At 39.1% G+C, this 15,483-nt stretch overlaps 1 protein-coding gene across 2 annotated transcripts in view; it reads right to left on the bottom strand.

Annotated features, from left to right (window-relative positions):
* Positions 1-15,483, bottom strand: part of LOC103660007 — a 173,877-nt gene that overhangs the window by 149,531 nt on the left and 8,863 nt on the right. For both annotated transcript variants that reach the window (XM_040642740.1, XM_040642739.1), the window contains exon 2: positions 3,172-3,261. The gene's annotated coding sequence lies outside the window, so the exon portion shown is untranslated. The remainder of the gene's footprint in view (positions 1-3,171; positions 3,262-15,483) is intronic.

Raw genomic sequence — 15,483 nt, 5'->3', positions numbered from 1 at the left:
TCATGCAGCAAAATAACCACCACAATGATGGTCTGAGGTTGAATATACACAACCTCTTTCCATAGTCAAGATCTTTGTTATAATAATATTGAAAATCTGTTAGCATTAGAAACCCTAGCATTGATTATATTGCCTGTTTGTACCAGTGTCCAGAACACTACGGAAACTCATTTGTCCATTTATCCAATATATTGGCCCCAAATATATTCCAGGCACAGTACTAGTCTCTGGAGATACAGCTATAAATGAGATACTGGTCCCTATCCTTAGGGACCTTGTCTTGATTTATTTCCTTTATACAATAAATAGTACATGCTACGTGCCTGTCACTAGTCTAAGTGCCTTACGTTTATTAACTCACTTAATCATCAAAACAACCATATGTGAGAGTTAAATTATTATCCCCATTTACAAATGAGGAAACTGAGGCACAGACAAATTAAATCAGCATGCGCACCGTCACACGCCTGGTATATCAGGATACCCAGAATTTAAACCCAGGCAAATCTACTTCCAGAGACCCTACTATTCATCACTGCTTATGAGCTAATTGAAGAAATAAACCTGTAACTCTTCTCAACATAATGACTAGTGACAGCAAAGACCCTAGAAGCTCCAGAAACCCTTGGCTTCTACAATATTTAGATCAATGATTGGGCAAAACTTTGTAAAAGAGGGGCACCTGCCTGGCTCAGTCAGTAGAGCACACGACTCTTGATCTTGGGGTGGTGAGCTCGAGCCCCACGTTGGGCGTAGAGCTTACTTAAAAAAACAAAACGACAACAACAACAGCACACAACTTTGTAAAAAACCTGCTAGTCAATTTGTAAAGGAACCAAAGATGAGAAAGACAGACTCTATAAGCTACCAAAAAGCCAAATCAAAATGCAATTTAATGGGGATAAACATGAGACGATCTTAAATGCAATAAATCCCCTGTACAAGCCCTAGATGGCTGAGATCTGACTCCACGGATCGGACTCCTCCCTGACTCAGGGCTCTGTTGAAAGCCCGTCACATGACGTGGTGGACAGTGCTGGTCATGAGACTTCAAAGTATTTTATTTGTTGCTGGACGTTTCTTAAGAGAATCTGGCACACCAAGGCCAACCGAAGAAAACAAAACCTCTGAGTCCCGGTCGTATGTGGAACTGGAGAATTTTGCCAATAAAACAAAACTGGTGGCTTTGAGGTGGTGAGGAGGGCAAAAGTTATCTTCCAGTGTTTGAAAATCTGTCGCATGGTAGAGGGATGAGGTTGAGTTGTGCTGCTTCTGAGGACAGAATCCAACCCAACAGAAAGGCTCCAGAGAGAGATTTTTGCTCCCATAGAAGGAACAAAAATTTCTAAAAAACAAAGCTTCCCGGGGCACCTGGGTGGCTCAGTCGTTAAGCGTCTGCCTTCGGCTCAGGGAGTGATCCTAGGGTTCTGGGATCGAGCCCCACGTCGGGCTCCCTGCTCCGCTGCGAGCCTGCTTCTTCCTCTCCCACTCCCCTTGCTCGTGTTCCCTCTCTCACTGGCTGTCTCGCTCTCTGTAAAATAAATAAATAAAATCTTTAAAAAAAAAAAAGCTCCCAACAGTGGTAGCCTTGGGGAGAGTGAGCCCTGCCCCTCCCACGTCTTTAGGTGGCTGACCCCGTCTGGCAGCCTTCACCCAGACCTTCACATTTTCATGCTACCTGCCTTAAATGTACAACTCTTACAAATTGCTGAATCCACGTCAGCCTGGCGGTCTGCCTATCTCCAGACCTCTGGCATCGGTGAGAAGTTGGACCAGTGTTCGCCAAGCTTCCTTCAGAGGAAAAGACTCAAGACTTCTCGATTCCATTATGGAGCCTTGAATTCTGCCACATTTTTAAAACCAGTTACCCCTGTTTTACAGATGAAGAAATATCAGAGGACCAAGTAACTAATGGAATCAGGGGCAGATAAAATCTCCCCTTTCCTCCCTAGATTCCTGCTCACACTTAATCACTATTTCTACACAACCAACCTCAGCATTGTTCCAGAGCCACTTAGTCCTAACCTTATTCTAGAAAATTGGTCTGGTCCCCAGTGGCCACTAGATCATTTAGCTGAGAGCTTACTATCATTTCTAAGTTAATTTGTGAGTTAATTGTAAATGTCAGGAAGCTCTGACACTGCAGAAAATGATAAATTATTGAGATAAACCAGGGTCAGAAAAATCCCTGTTGATTGTTGGTCAGTTTTTATCAGAAAAATGTGTTGACATGGGAGGGGACTGGAAATGCCACCAAAGAGAAGTTGTCTCAGAAGACAGCCTCCATGAAGCGGACACTGGATTCTCGAGTTAGAAAAATGCTTTGAACATTAAGATTCCCATAATACTCCACAATCGCCACCTCCATCCTGTTTTCTCCTAAATGACCATCCAACCTAGAGAACTTGACAAAGAGCTCAGTCCCTGCCTATGGATGTTTCCAATGCGATGGTCTAAATGTGGTGTTAGAATGGTCAGATTATAAATCTCTGAACACATGCGCATTATGCCTACTGGTAAAATAATGGCTTGTCTTTTCCACACCGCTGTGTTTGGCAGGCCTGTGCCTCCTGTTTCTCCTCCTTGCTGTTTGACCTTTGTGGTTCCTTTCCCCCGGCAAGGTCAAGCCCTTCACATCAGGATTATGTTAAAGGAAAGAGGAAAACTTTCAAAGAAACTTCTGGAATTATCAGGGTTACGCCAAGTGGGGACTGGTCCTCCTTTGTAAAGGGAGGAACTTTAATCTCAAGCCCAAATGATTCAAATCCCTACCAGCCTCTGATTTTGGACCAAATGGTGCCTCCTTTTTTTTTTTTTTTTTCTCTTTCTTTTTTTTTTTTTTTTTTTTTGCCCACAATGGCTTTACTGGCCGCCATCTACCTCTGACCAATGCTCAGCAGCGCAATGCTCCCGGCATAACTTCACGATCTACCAAATGTTACTGATTAATCCACGGTATTCTGGAAAATGGAGCTGAACTGGAGTGCTATGGTTAACTAACCAAAAGATGTCAAGGAGCCTTTATTTTTTAACTTCTTTCGCAAAAATGGTGTTGGAGGGGTAGCAGACTGAAACACTGTATCCGGACGTATCATACACAGGCAGACCCTTCCCTGAGCGATAAAAGAATCCATTGCTTTCACTGCAGGAATGTAAGACTGAATGCCTTACCTGGAAGACAACACTCGGTTTCCCATCTGCTGAAGCTTAGGGCAAACAGCAACAAGGCTTTTCTATCTGCTCTTCTCTCCACTCAGACACCTAGGTCAAAAGAGAAGTCAAGTTAGGCTGAAATTTGTGTAATTTGTGATCTCTAGCCTGTGGGCCAGAGCCAAAGGGCTCTCGGCTACAAAGTGTAAACAGAGCATTGTTGCCTCTTAATCTGGGTAATTGGTCCCAAATGCTGTTGCCACTGTTCAGATCAGATGCTTTACATACTTTTTAAAGAACCTGGAACTTTTCTCCTTTGGCAGGGGAAAGTTTGGAGTGTAGCTGTCTTTTCATCAGCACTAAGACTCCTATAAACAGCCAGGTGATTTCATTTGGGGGCCTGTAAACACAGGAGGCTTGGGGCCTGCTCCGGGAGATCCGTTCTGTTTTCGAATGTTCATCTATCTATCATTTGTTCCCACACCCGAGCCGACATCCGGGTGTTTACCTAACAGGCTCAGCTTCTGCAAGAGCTGAGCAGACAGGGCCACCTCTTAGAGGATGCCAGCCAGATTTCAGAAGCTGGGCTATGTCTCATTCTGGCATAATGTGTTCTTATTGGTACGTTCCTTGAGGGTAATGCACCGTAATGAATTTGGCCGAAAACCAGTTGTTTTATGACGTCATCTTCTGGGCGAAGTCCTAGGGATGCTGTGCGAGAGAAGCCCGTGTGGTGTTCTGGGAGGCCTTAGTCCAGGCTTGGGAACACTCGGGGTGGGGGGGGGGGGTACACTACAGGCTGTGTGACCCAAGACAGGCAACATCACCTCCCTGAGCCTCAATTTCCATATCTATAAAGTGCAGATGGTAATAGATACCTTGCAACTCATCGTGAGGATTAAATGAGAACATGAATATAAAGATTATGGGGCATTCCACGTTATTATGATTATAGCTTATAAATATAACATATGTATATACATTATATATTTTATAAAGCAGTTTTTAAACCATATTTTTTTCAGCCTGTCTTTAAGTCAACCTATACAAGGCAGGGAACAAAATGTGTCTTTCCTGTGAAATCTCTTCAGGATTCCAGGACAATGTAGCTTTCATTATGGACCTGGCAAGTTATTGACAAAAAATCCGAGTTCCCTTAATTTGCTTTTCTCTTAGACTTTCCTTTTTACCTATTTGCTATCTCCTTCATGACATTTTTAGGCCTTAATTTCTCCTCTAAATATTTCTGGAATCCTGTTGAGTTTTACGTTAACTAATGCTTCTCCAAGTTTTACTTATTTCATTTTTGTTTTTTGTTTTTTTTTTAATCTTTCCTCCACAATCTCTCACTGGGTCATTCTTGTACTTTTTTTCCTTTAAATTCCACTCTAGGGGTGCCTGGGTGGCTCAGCCGGTTAAGTGTCAGACTCTTGATTTTGGCTCAGGTAGTGAGCTCAGGGTCATGGGGTCAAGCCCTGGGTTGGGCTCCGCACTCAGCACAGATTCTAAGATTCTCTCTCTTGGGGTACCTGGGTGGCTCAGTCGTTAAGCCTCTGCCTTCAGCTCAGGGCGTGATCCCAGTGGGATTGAGCCCCACATCAGGCTCCTCTGCTGTGAGTCTGCTTCTTTCTCTCCCACTCCCCCTGCTTGTCTTCTCTCTCTCGCTGGCTGTCTCTCTCTGTGTCAAATAAATAAATAAAATCTTAAAAAAAAAAAAAAAGATTCTCTCTCTTTCCCTCTCCCTCTGCCTATCTGCCCCCCCTCCACACACACTCTCTCTCTAAAATAAATAAATAAATCTTCAAAAAAAATTCTACCCCATTTATCTCTATCTCCTCAGCCCTAGGGTATCCTACTTACGTCACATTCCAAATGGAAACTCTGCAAAGACTTATGGGAGATTTGTGATGTCAGTTCCCCTCCCACTTCTGGGATAAGGTTAGACTAGAATTGAGCTTTCTCTACTTGAGCTTTTCCCATTAAACTTACTACTGTTCTCAGTAGTTTAAAAAATAGGAAAATATTTCTCCCATTCTTCTGTTTCTTCTCCAAACAACATGGTAATTGCATTTCCGATGCAGGGTCAGCATGGTGTTGTGCTGGAGTGCGGAGATTCCAGAACCAGACATTCTGGGGTTCAGATCCCCTTCAGAGCGGTGTAACCTTGGGCAGAGCAAGTTATGTAACTTCCCTGCACCTACTCTTTCTTATCAGTAAAATAGAGATAATAGTGTTTGTCTGGTACTATTATGGTAAACCAAGTTGAATCGCCACATGTGTAGTGCTTAAAACAGTGCGGGGTTACAGTTAGCACTCAAGAAATGTTGGTTAACAGGATTTTGCCGGGATTCTCCTTTTTTAAAAATCCTATGTATATTTCACGGTCAATTTCCCCCTCTGTGTCTATTATGCAGTCATCTTTCCACATACATCATTGAAAATTTGCTTCATACACTGTTCTTCCCTACTTCTGAACTTTATAGAAAATGTGGGGGGAAAAAAAACACACAAACAGCAATTCCAAAAACATCTTCTGGTTCTCTTCCCCAGCCCATCATCTATTCATCGTTAGCTAAAGTGGGATGAAAGTTTCATTATGAAGTCACAACACAACTGTAGTTTACCTAAAAGTTAGTGAGTCTGGGTCAGGTTGAGGAAAACCTGGTTTGAATTTTCAGTGCACCTCCTTTCTACTCTCAAATGCCAGAAGAGGATTTATAGTTTCAGGTGGATAGCAAATGAAATTTGGTAAGTTCATCTGGGTTTTACTTTGGGTTTGTCATTTGAATGAACTCAAATTTCATGCAGCCCTAATCCTTATATTTATGGGTTTTCTGCCATATTCACCTCAGTTGATAAAAAAATTTTTTAAATAAAAATTGAGACATGCTGTTCACTATTTGAGCAAATAACAATATTACACAATGTATGCATTTCTTTGTCTTAATAATAAAAAAATATGAGGAAACTGTATTTTGGACAACATGCTTTAAGGAGTCAAGCTACTTTTGCAAATATTTCTCTTTCTTTCATACTGTGTTTATTAACCACAAAATTCCAAACTGACCAGATGATAATTAAGAAAATTATCTATTTCTGTCGACATTTCAAGATCTGCACTGCATCATCTTTTATCACTGGCTCAGTTAAACTGTGACTTTAAAATCAAATTTGTATAATTTAAGCTTTCTCCATTTTTATATTTCATCCCCCAGAAGTCAGAAACCCAGACTTTAAACTAGCACATTTCCTCAAATTATATGCTAGAGGGTTCAGGAGATTTAAGGATGGATCTTTTATGTCAAAATGATAGGTTCACAGTTCGTGATTGATAATCTTGTACATATAAACGATATATACCCATTAGATAAAGGGGCCTTCTGGGATGAGAAAATTAGGCAAAAGTGAGCCTAGAGAAATTTCTAAATCCTACATTTGCAGAGATAGGGGCAACATGCTTCCAGTTTCTCTTTTATTCAAAGACGAAATAAACTTAAATAACCTGCATATAGAGATATTAATATATCAATGCACCCTAAAAAGATTATTGGCCTAAAAGTGCATTTTTCTAACAGTTAACTGGAAGCTTTCAAGTTACATTACTTCGAACTTCTACTTCTTAATTTAACTAAACAAAGTTATTCTGGGATGAATTTTTTTTTTCCTTAAGAAATGTGCACTAGATAAAATTCCCCCAAATACTAGTAATACCTTTTCATAAATTGACCACATTTTATGTTATTTTAAAATTTAAAATCTAAAAACAGAAAATGTCATGTTTTTTTTTTTTCCTTCTTTTTCTTCTAATCTGTAGTCCCCAAATGACTGCTCATAAAAATAAACTTTACAACATCTTTGAGAATCCCAAAGAAGCCCGGTCAAGATTTTTTTGGCTAGAAAAGAAAGCAGTTTTGATATTCAAAAACTTGGCCTCCCTTAGTCAATCCCCAAAAGGGAAAAAAATCAGCTAATCTTAGAAAGATGGTAAATTTAAGTGATTCTCTAATCCCAGTTAGTCCTCAATCATGTTTTGAAATATGATCAAACAATAAAGACTGGGAAAAGTCATAGAGAGTTTCAAAAATAACTCAAAATACGAAAATTGAGCATTTCTTTAAGAGGCTTTTCTGTTTCGAAATTAGACAATGAATAGCATCTTACTGGAAAATAGCAAAGTTTGTGCGGGCATATCCACTTCATGGCAACACACACACACACAAAAAGATCCGCTAACGTAGTCTATTACTGCATCCTTTAAAACAGTATTTAACATCAGATTTTTGCTGGTCAAGTACTCCAGGTGTCATACGAGGCAGCAAACCCAGCTAAACACGGACACATCTATACACAGGCTCTACCACTCATACAATAAACAACTCGGCAGGCACGCACACTCGCACACGCATGCGCACACACATACATACATACACGAAACCTGACCGGGCTTTGCTCTGAGTCCCTGATAACTCTGGCCCTGGAAAGAATTTTAATCTACATGGTTTGAAAATAGGGGCCTTTTAAATATGCTGCAAACAATTTGTGATGGTCATCTCTAAAATGCTGCTCCATTATCCTTTTCCATTTGGAATGAATGAGGCTAATTAATTTCAGGCCATACTTGATGAGGTCAGCACCATACGAGGGGTGCGTGCTAGACATTGCTAATCTCTTTCAGCTGAGAGTGATGAATTAAAGATGAAGCATGCCTTTGCAGGCCTAATTTAGAATGTATATCAAAAAACCTACAGCAAATAATACTATACCCTACAACAAAGGAAAACTTGTTCTCTGAGGCTCCCTGAGTTGTGTTGATTTTAAAGACATTTTCAGTCTTCTTTGGAATTCCAGCTGTGGATGGCTGAACCATATCAAGAAAATCAAGCCATCTCTCACACATGGCCATGTGGACAAAAAGTGGGATTAAAGGAGAGAAAGAAGGAAAACAAAAACAAAATACAACAATAAGGGGTTGATCCCCTGTGTATTAAAATCCCACCTACACATTACGCTTTTTTTTTTTTTTTTCAGAGCTACCAGACTGACAAAGATCCCAAATTAGCAATACCTGTATTCAAGCAGTGACCACCCAGCTCTGCTGGGACATTTCAAAGCAACATGCTAAATGAGGCAGCCTGTTGTTTTTAAAGCAGATATCCTAATGAGGCTTATTAGGGTTTTCCATGTCTCTATTTTGAAAGCCAATAGAGATTGACCAGGTAGATAATGTGATACCTTTTATGAAGCCAAGAAAGAAATTGTAATACAGATGCCTCCAGGCCAAAATGTTCTTATGAAAGTTAATGCTAAGCCAACTTCCCAGTCGTGAAAAAGGGAGGTACTCACTGATCTAAACTCTAAAGAGAAGGAATTAGTCATGATTTCTCAAAGATAACAACCACGAGTCCCTAAGGGTAACGAAGAAGGTGGCACAGCCTAGAGACTAGAGCAGACACCTTGCAAAAAATACTCCAGCAAACCTAGCAAGAGAAATCCTGACAATTATCCTAATGATTTCGGAATTTCCAACTGGTGGCCACAACAGCTCCCTGACTCTATCCCAGTAGCCCTCATTAGAACAAAGCTGCTTCGAATTAGGTCCAATCTACATGCTGAATCAATCTTTCATCCCTTTGATTGCTTCTGAAAATATTTATATTTCTTAATAATGCACATTTTGTCTTGCAACTTCTGATGAAACCCAGACAGGGGGTCCCAAAGCAGGCAAATGTATGTGAAAGGGTGATTTGGGACAGGAAAAGGAAGATAAAAAACACAGGTTTTTCCCATTGGGGAACCATTAGGGAATATAAATCTAGCAAGTTTGGTTATGTAAGCATCAGAGGAGGGTTGTAATAAATACAGATTGGAATATTATGGTGACCTAATGGAGATTGTGGCATAGTCTTATTACCGTGTGATTCTTCTTTGCTGTTTCGACTGTTTGGCTGGCTAACTTAAGAGATTTTGTGAAAAGTTATTGTGGGATCGATCCAGGAAGATATCATAGTGCAACCAATAATAACCCATGCGACCCATCGTATCAAAAATAGAGTAAAAGTTATAGTGGAGATGTGACCAGATGATCTAAAGTATGTTTTCATTGAATAAGGAGCATAGCATTAGGAAGATTTTGGGGGGGGGGGGCATGGGAGTGGATTGCTGGTTTAGGGGGCTGAGAGAAAAGGAGCCCACTTTCTCCCTGTCACCAATCAGCTGGGTGACCTTACATAAGTCCCCTAAACTGCTCCACACCTCGGGTTTTTCTTCTTCAATCTGGGACAGTTTTTCTTGTAAGTTTTCAATTGTATGGTTTTCTAAAGAATGATCATTGTCTTAAGTATTCACTGCCCTCTGGAAGCAGAGAAGAAGAAAGCAGAGACCTCGTCTGATGCTAAGTGTCTCCAGTCTGAGGGATGGAAGCCACACCTTCTCAAAGTGCCCTACACGTCCCCCGTCCCCACTCACCTCTTCAGACATGGCTGCCATTTCCGTTCCTCACTCATTTCATTCCCCCAAGGCACCATGACAGAAGAAAACATCCAAAACCAATGCCCACAGTTTCATTGACTCCGCCCCATTTGAGAGATGAGGAACATAAAAACCAAAGACGTTGAGGTCACACAGTAACTGGTAAAGCTAGAACTTAAACTCAGGTCTCCTTGTTTCCAAACCAGGGTCTATTCCACTATGTCAAACTGCCTCAGAGTCTGAGGGATTTTTAGATCCCAAAAATAAGTGGGATTTCTTGTGACCACTCCATGCTACTGAAGACTCCTTACAGTTAGGAACAGGAGCATAGGTGAGGGCAGGGGCTTTGAATGTAGACTTCTTGGACTTGAATAACTTGTCCCCAGTGTAGTAGCAATGTGAGTTTCAGGTGAGTCCCTAAACTCTGTAAGACTCTGGGGCTTTTTTCACTTGGATAATGGAAATAACTGTGTCTACTTCAGAGAGCTGGATAGAGATCAAAATGAATATTTTTTAAATGAATGTATTGAGATTAAATGAAGGGGAATATCTGTTTCCCATAGTTGTGGTCTACAGCAAATGCTACCTGCTATTCATTCCATCATCTTCTTCTTCTTCTTCTTCTTCATGCACATAATGACTAGCAGTAAAGAGGCCCCGAAAGGAACCTAGGAAACATAGTTATGAATTCTGGCTGAGGTCCTGTTGGCTCCATGCCTTGGCTAACTCTCAGAGTCTCACCTTACTCATCAGCAAAATGGGAATTCAAAATATCTGCCTGGGAAGAATTGCAGTAAAAACCAAGTGGGTTATGCACACAAGATAATTTTTAAACAGGTAGAACCAGATAAAACCTCATGGGTTCATGGTTTTATTAAAACATTATTCTTCCTAGGTTGGAAACCCTCCGGGTGCCTGGAGTTGGTTAACAGATAATAAAAGAGATAATGCCACTGTCTTGTTTCTCAAATAAGCCACCTTAGACATAAGACACTGTTAAATCATAAAAGAATAAATTCATTTCCTCAATTATCACTATTATCCACTTAATCCTATTCTACTGTTCTCTACCTAAACTTGTGGTTCTCTCATAATTTTATCTTACCAAAGGATTAGATAACAAATAGCTCACAGGGACGGGGTTTAGAACAGGAAAACAGCAAACCCACTCTCCTCTTTGCCTTCCAAGTAAGGGAGAGAAATATCTCAAAGCAAAGAAAATGCGTTTTATGAAATATTAAATGCAGGCTTCCAAGAAGCCTTCATACCCTCGTTAAAATACTATCAGACTTTGCTATTGGCTAGCTAGCGGTCTGTTGCATGTGAACTTAAAAATATATTCATTATTAAGATATGATTTTGTTCAAGCTAAAGAAGCATCATGGGCTCGGGAATTGTTTTCTGAGTGGGATTATTAAAGGGTTTGGGGCCTAAAGGTGTATGTCTATTTTAAAAAGAAATTTTCTGATTGCAGATAACTTCTCAATTTGATTTAGTGTCGAACGATAGTGATGGGGTTGATAAGTGAGCGTTCATCGGTAATTCATCTTGTGCTGGTAGAAATTTACAGCAAAGCAGTGCTTTCCCAACAGTGACAAGCCCTATTAATCTTCTTCAGACACATTTCAATAGGTGTCCCCATCTGTGGCCAACATCTAAACACTCTGGCATCACCGGCAACTTGAAGACACCTTCATTTCAAGTTACACTACTGAAAATGTGATACTAGATTGTACTCTATTTTTTAACCTAATTCTCTCTCTTCATTCAATTAGCCTTTCTTGCCTGGATTTTCTGCTCATGTGTAACATCATTTCCCAGGGAGAGCTCTCAAAGATTTGGTTTCTTAGAGATGCGCAATCTCCTCCAAGGTTAACAACCAACAACTTTTTTACAAATTAAAATCGCATAGATTCCAGTTCTGACAGTCACTGGCCTCTGATTGCATATGTCCTTAGAAAGTAGAACCTTCTCAAAGAAAGCCCGCCTGTGCATCTGAGAGGGCTTAGCAAAAGGGGAAGGCTAGAAAATCCATTTGTGTTCATATTCGGAATGCAATTTATTATCCTGAACTATGATGTTTAATTTCAGTGCAGGAGAATGCTGAGAAAAAGAGAGGCAATTAAGAAAAGAGGGTGATGAAAATGCAGCCCCGCGTTCAAATAGCCACATTTACTCAGCACATTCAGTCCATCGGAGAAACCCCCTCTCCTGTTCCTTTGCATCTGCTGGGGGACCTCCCGTTCGGGAAAGAAATGCAATAATCACTTTAGGGATAGATTATTTCTCCTAAATTGCCTTTATTCTACAAGCAACATGCTCTATCTGGCTGCAAGGTTAGTCCAGGCAAAAAATGTGGAAGGAGCGTTTGATTTTGGATTGCACCTAAGTGCTTTTTTTTTTGTGCCATTTTCAACCTCATAATGGGTTTGGTCTTGCAAAGAAATAAGATTTGAACAGCATTTTTCTTGTGCACTTTAGAAACCTTTCAAATGGGAAAACTCCCTGACACATTCTTACTTGAGAAAGGTTAGATATACCTGCATAATGAATGGAATTATTCTTAACTTCATTGATCTTTTTTGTCTATGTGATCTGAAATACATATGTGTTACTCATGAGTGTGTATGTGTGTATGACAAAGATATGCATTCTCAAAAAAAGTCTCCCTGCCTCCCTCAAATTATTCTTCCCAATGATCATTTGAGTTTCTTATAGATCTCAATAACCCTATTGTAGGTGGCAAGTTTAAATGTGCCATATTAATAACCTGTTATCCAAGACAAATTAAGTCCTTATGTGTCAAAAGCACTCGGCACTGGATTATCTACAAGTATTTATTGAATAAATGTTCAGTCCAATTTCATTTTAATGTGACTGACTGTATGTTTCAGCCTCTTAGGCAGAGATAAAAACACTCAGACCTATAACTGCGTTGCAACATTACACCTAACTTGTCTATTTCTATTATTGTCTCCTAACTTAGAATATGGAAAGAAGGCTTTTTCTTTTTTTTTTCTTTTTTTTTTTTTTTTTTTTTTTGGTTGTTGTTGTTCTGAAGAGCAGGGAGAGAGATAGAAAAACGGCTGGCATTCAGCCTAAAGAGAAATCATTGAAACAAATTAATCCTATGCCGTTTAAATTGACATGGTAATCCATCATCAGAGAAGGCAAACTCTGAAAGCAATCTAGAATCTGCCCTGCTCTTTCACTGGCCCTGGAGGCACAAAGACAGATAGTAAAGGGGGGTGGGGGGGGGGGAAGGATCATAAAAGTTAGGAATGACTTAGAAAATAATAAAATTGATTATATCAGCTCCCACTGTCCAGCCTCTGAAAACCTCCTTTGGAAAGGGAAGGTTAACTTTCAACAGTTGCTTTCAAAGTTTGCTTCTAAGTGGTAGGTCAACTGCAGTGGAGCTCCGACAGTTTGCCTCCTTCTCAAGGCTGCCAGGCTGCTGACTAGTTTAACCGCTGCCTGCCGTGTTTAAAAAGTAGACCAACTAGGAGCTCTGGCAGGACCCACACTTACACAGAAACTTTCCCCACAGTGGTAAGGGGCTTCTTAAGTGGGGTTTAGGATTGGGGTTTGTGTTTTGTTGTTGTTGTTTGGTGGGGAGGAGTGGGAGGGAATTTTTTTCTTCTTCTTCTTCTTTTCTCTCCTATAATCATCCTGTTTTGCACTCAATGAAAATGCATGTTATTGTAATTTTTAAAGTATAAGTTTCATAACATCTTTAAAAATGGAGGCAAGCCACTATGTCCTGTCTCTTACTTGTGCCTTTTATTTTGGAGGCTGATTTTTCAAATCTTCCTTCACTTCAAAAAGCCTGTGATGATATGTTGTTAAAACTTGTTCAAAATTTATAAATTATATATAAAACTGAAGTGTCACATCCTGGTTGATAGTTAAGATGAAAAAAATCCTTACTAAGAGCTCCATTGTAAAAAACAGTGTGCCTGTATTTTCAACACAGAGAATCCTAAGTTGTTGGGGTTTTTTTTCTCTTTAGGGTATTTATGTAATGTTTTTATTTTTGTTTCTGTTTTTGGGGGGCAAGGGGGTTGCAGAACCTCACATCCTCATTATTGCCTAGACATATAAACTTGGACACAGAAATGAATACTATTTTTAATAATGCATTAAGGTATAAAAGCAAGACAATTTGAAATTTCTTTTTTTAATCTCAAAATCTACTCTGTTAACAATAGACAGTGTGTGAAGACAAAAACCCAGATACCTTAGTGCCAAAGGCAAGAAGGCAGAAGGACACGAATATAAACCATACCCCACAGCTGCCCTATTTAAATTTATCTAGGATAGAGTTTCTTCTAGTTTATTAAGAAAACTTTATATGTTCCTGAAACTTCAAAGTAAACAGCACACCTCTTTTCTATGATCAGAATTTTTATTCACTGGTTTTTAAAAGAGGGTGAATAATTCTTGCATATTGACTAATGCTTTTTAAAGCACGTAAGCACAAAAGATAAATTAAATGCATTTCCAGGGTAAATAGGAAAAGAGTTAAAGGCTCTTATGTAAAATATTCATCCACAGCCATGGCAGTAACAATGTTAAGAGTTATTAGCTAAGAAGAGGAGGTTTAGATGTTTGTATGTTTGTTTTAAATAGAACCTAGGAAATTTAAATAGTAGCTCTTCAATAACTGAACATTGAATTGCACTTTCTGAAAAAAATCTGATTCTTTTTATTTTGTTTTCCATTTAAAAACAATGTAGGCTTTAGCAAAATAGAGTATGATTTCAAAAGCCATTAAATCAACCAATATCATATGAAAAGAATCAATGAGTAAATAAGTATTAAGTCTTGGAGACTGAAAAAAAACTACTTTTTAGCCCCCCCTCTCCCCCCCATGCCCCTTGCATCTGACCATGCTCTAACTTCCTTCTAATTGTAAGGTAATATGTCAACAAAGTATATGCAAAATGAAAACCTGCATCATAACTTTTGGAGTTAGTAAATAAGCTATCAACATACATTCTGCAAAGAACTAGGGTTGCCTAATTTTTTAACTTCCCCCGACATATGATATGATGTGGTCCTATTGAGAAATACCCAATGTGACATTTTTCACTGAAGCCAATATTCCTTTCCTTTTATGTTTTCACTTTTGCTTTAAACTGTTTTAAGTGATATCATCTAAATCAATTTACCTCAGTCAAGCACTTCGTAATCTCTTCGATAAGGCTGATTAATTTATTACAAATTGTAATGGACAGATGGGAAAAGTACCTTTCTCTAGCCTATATTCAAAATAAAAGGACCCGTGTACATTTTATTTAAATGTTATACTTTGTAAACTCTCAAGATGAAACTTCCTATGCTCAAGGAGCTAAATACCATGTTAAACACCCTCCTCTTAATTTTGAACAGAAGTCCTTTATTTTTAATGTGTACCTTCAGCATTTCAAGAAATCAGCCTTTTAAGAGGAGAAATGCAGTTGGTAAATTAATTAATTAATTAATTATGTTTCCTAAATTCACACATAATGTTTTTCTATTATGGCTGTGTGTCTGCCTTTGTTCACCTACTTCTTTAATTATATGCTTTATGTTGAAACTTTTCTTTCAGCTTTCTAAAAAACCAGTAGAATGAAAATTAATCCTTAAATTACTTTCCTCCTTCCAAAATTCACCTTGAGTTTGCGGCTAGAGGAAATTAAATCAGATAACCCCCTTTGTTGTTCTGTTTGTATTTTATTTAAGTACACTGACGTAGCTAATCAACAATATTAATTTATCTGGATATCTGCCTTACTAACACTTTCACATTTAAGTGACTGGCACTTGCTATCATTTGATTAATGTTTTTTTTTTTTGACATACCAAAAATGAACTGTCATT

Source organism: Ursus maritimus, unplaced genomic scaffold, assembly GCF_017311325.1.
Source record: "Ursus maritimus isolate PB19 unplaced genomic scaffold, ASM1731132v1 scaffold_27, whole genome shotgun sequence".
Classification (NCBI taxonomy): Eukaryota; Metazoa; Chordata; class Mammalia; order Carnivora; family Ursidae; genus Ursus; species Ursus maritimus.
Note: the sequence above shows the minus strand (reverse complement) of the source record. Positions and strands in the feature narration are given on the sequence as shown.